Source organism: Nicotiana tabacum, chromosome 6, assembly GCF_000715075.1.
Source record: "Nicotiana tabacum cultivar K326 chromosome 6, ASM71507v2, whole genome shotgun sequence".
Classification (NCBI taxonomy): domain Eukaryota; kingdom Viridiplantae; phylum Streptophyta; class Magnoliopsida; order Solanales; family Solanaceae; genus Nicotiana; species Nicotiana tabacum.
In genome coordinates, this window is record NC_134085.1 from 177820398 (window position 1) to 177824366 (window position 3969).

Below are 3969 nucleotides of genomic sequence, written 5' to 3' on the forward strand. Positions count from 1 at the left end.
AAATGGTAAAAAGGAATAAAAAATAATCTGAAAATCGTTTTTTCTTGCTTCTCACTCTCCTTTGGGAAGGGTGCAAATAATTCCATTTAAAATAAGTTTAGGGGAGTAATATGATTCTCGCAAAGAAAAAGTGTGTAGTTGGGAATACGGCTATAGGTTAGGGGTATTTATGCATTCTCTCCTTTGTGTACATAGTACTTGAATGACATGTTGACACTTGATATATTCATTCTTATTTTATTATTTTAAACTTTATCTGATGATGCAAAACTATATTTCAGATTATGATCTTAGACTTCTAACTGACTTATCTAAGTGGGGCACTGCAATTGCTCATCTTATCAACAGTTTCCATATGCCACAAGGAGCTAAGCTAGAAAACTAAGAATATTACCCATTTAGTAAATTCTGTCAGCATTAGTACATATGATATGATTACAATTTTATCGTTTCTTTATAATCAATCGCTACAGGAAACAAGTAAAAGCTCTAGGAAATCTCTAACCTTCAGCTTCCTATGGGGTGTCTTCCAATGATTTTTCACTGCTGGGGATGACTGTGGATTTGCGTGTTTTCCAACGTTCAATCTTAAAAGCCTATGAGAACAGGTAGATTCTAATTCCAAATTAGGATTCATTCTTTTTCTCTTTGCTCTTGGACCAGGTAATACTAACATGGTTATGTCACTTACTGGATTAAGTTATAGATTTGCTAGATGCAAGAAAGTGGCAGCAAAGGTTAGACAATTTTGTGCTTCTAATGATCAAAGTTTTTGAATATTGTTGCAACTAAGTCATTTTCTTAATATTCCATTGATGACTTATGCCTCACTTGAAATATAAAATATACATTACTATAGCTAAATTCCAAAACAATGTCCTTCTTGCTCAAAAAATTCTGTAAAACTTATTGATTCTTTAGTTCCCAGTACTTAAAAGAATGACCCATGAGGTTGGGTGCTCAAAATGTTATTTAGTAAATCAGAAGTCTCTATTCGTCTTACCGTCAATTAATTTCTAAAGTTCAGACATGGAAGATTGTAAAGGGAATCCAATTGCCTTGCAGGCTCCATCTCCATTAAAGTATTAGTCAATGTTTCATTCCGTTGATTAGATATGTAGAATACAACATTGAAGATAAACTCCACTCTATGAATCTATAAGAAGAAAGGTTGCCCGGGTCAGAGAGAACCTTTTCAACAATATAGATTTCATATCCAAAATGCTTGGAAAGAACCTTCAATATCTAATCCCATGTGGAATCCGTCCTAAGAATCCATATAGTTAATATAAGACCTTTATATTTATTAAACACCGACTGCATAGATTATATAAAACTGTTTCTATCTCCAAAGCAAATTGAATATCTGACCGACAGGGCTAGCCAAAGCAATGTTGCTAATTTGAAGAAATTGAAGAATGGGATAAGAAATAGATAGATCCCCATCTCTTAAGATAGGGCAAGGACATGACTGTTGAAGATAAATTAATAAATAAGTTGTGTGTCAAATTCCACACAGATGCTAATTTGATTTACTGCACTTATTGTGGCTCATTTATACATGGTTTAGCCATGACTATATTAAAAATACCAACCACACATAGTAGCTAATTGAATCCACATTGCCGGTTCAGTATTCCTTATTGCTATTGCATATTTAATCTACACAAAAGTAGCATCGCAAAGAAAAATATTGTGAGGCTGACTGCACTGCAATTAAAAAGTTGACACAACATTTGTTGGGGCATGCGTCATGTGTAACTATATGGTTTTACTGAACTGGCTCAGTTAATTGTATATTTACATCCCTTCTTTATTCTTCTTGGTGACATTACTAAAATTATATCGGTGTTTCTGTACAGTGCCACTTATTCTTTATTCCTTTTCCTGTAGTAAGCAGCCTACAATCTTGACGTAATGGGAGGACTTCACTCAGATTGTCGGAAGCACCCTAGCTGCACAGGCTGCTAAATATCCGTAATTATAGCAAAACGAGTTGCACAAACCAACTACGCTGGTATGCAAAGGATACAGCTTTCTTTTTATCCGTAGAGAACTGCTTTACTAACAAAATTTAAACAATATAGGATTACATTGTCGACAAGGTACTACCCGGTCATACTGATAAATCCACCATATTCCTAAGTTGGAGAACTTATGAACTGGTATGAAATAATAAATATTAATGTAATCGAGTTTTATATTTCATTAATTAGTTCATGCGAATGAAACATATGCAGAAAGACATACAATTAGCAAGCTATAAGTTAAAACTTGCATTTTCAGTTAAATAACAATTTGACCATATGTATCCAGAACTTCATACAACAATTTTAACTCATTCTAACTATACATGGTGTTTTATTGATCCTAAAAGCCTTGTACATGTACAGTGTTGGAGACAAGGAAGATATAATGGCAAGGTACAGATGGCCAAGTTCTCCATAAATAGCTTCATCACTTGTACTTGTACCAGTACATGATAACATAGTACCAATTGCAAAGATTCAGCTGCAGTCTCCTGTATGTATTACATACATGCAAATATATGTGAGATATTTTAGGGTTACAGTTACAACTCAACAAATCTACTTCTATCCCCCTTCACAGATACATCATCGGAGGTAAAATGTTGCTACTGGCTACTGACCAAAAGCTCTATGAACTATTATGTTCCCACTGCGGGTAGTAATACAGAACCGCTGTAAGGAGAATTATTCATTGTGCGAGCTGCAATAGACGTGCGATGTTAATACCCAGGTATCACAATTTGAATTCCAAGCTTGCTAATATCTGTTAATGTAACATATTCAAATCCAAATGTTTTCTTCTTCAATTCACTTTATGCAAATCAAATGACAAACAATAACTTGCATATCATGGCCTGCTTTGATGTATATTTCCAGATTGCATTGGAACAGTTGTTGCAACCTTATCATGCCAATTAGGAGAGAAATTTCTTGAAATTACCTCTGCAAAAATGTATGAAATAATCTGTGTAAATGTATGTTAGTGAGAATAAGAGACTTCATTAGTTATTTCGAGAATTCATTATACTTTAGAAAAACATTCTACCCTTGTTGAGATGCCATTGCAATGAAAAGCATGACAGACTATAGTCTCGGCTAAAGAGCTTTCACAACCCATGATGTTATTGTTTAGGTTTTCTTGGTTTACTGCCAAATGCAAACTTGATTTGGGCCAAAGGTGCACCTTTAAGTTATAACTCAGTAAACATACAAAAGAGCTATTTTACTCGTGTAAAGTCAATTTTTAAATAGAAAAATCTAACATACACATTCAAAATCAACATGTGCACCCTGCAGTTTTGAGGTGAGAAATCAAATAATTCAAGTCAAGAAAATGCTACTGTTGATAAGATATTTGAAACATGAAATCTTAAAATTTTCAGCTTGGTTTTGCTTTGTATGTTCGTTTTGTATATTTAGATGTGCAAATGAAATAGAGTAATGCTATATTTTGTTTTTTAATAGAGTAATGCTATATACATACTTTATCAAACTAATTCAATCTCTTAAAAAGCTTGGAAATATTCTGGAAGAACAAATTTAATGTCGCAAACGATATTACTACCCAAATGGGTAAGTTTAATAAGACACTAATTTTACATCACATATTAAACTTCGTGTAGCAGAAGGCGTACATTTTAAGCTTCTCACAAGATCTCTCCAATGAGTCAATCGGGACGATACCTCAAATAACAAATCATTACCTGAAATTCATACATCTCAATTTCATAAATTGGCCGTACGACATACTAGAAATTATCAGGTTCGGGCCCGGGCTCAGCACAGGCCATTCCTCACTAGTCTTAGTATAAAGAAAACCTAAACAATAAATAATATAACATGTCAGAAATTAATAGACACAGGCTAAACAAACCAAATCCAAACACAATTGGAAAGCAAATTACATTCTGATGACTTCACACTTAATTAATAAGGAAAG

At 33.6% G+C, this 3969-nt stretch overlaps 1 long non-coding RNA gene across 1 annotated transcript; it reads left to right on the forward strand.

The window, feature by feature from the left end:
* The first annotated feature begins 257 nt into the window (after window positions 1-257).
* Window positions 258-3066, forward strand: LOC107806350 (uncharacterized). The gene is made up of 5 exons (XR_001652651.2): window positions 258-608; window positions 1894-2017; window positions 2394-2523; window positions 2611-2760; window positions 2907-3066. It is a non-coding gene; the product is annotated as an uncharacterized LOC107806350 (long non-coding RNA).
* The last annotated feature ends 903 nt before the right edge of the window (window positions 3067-3969 follow it).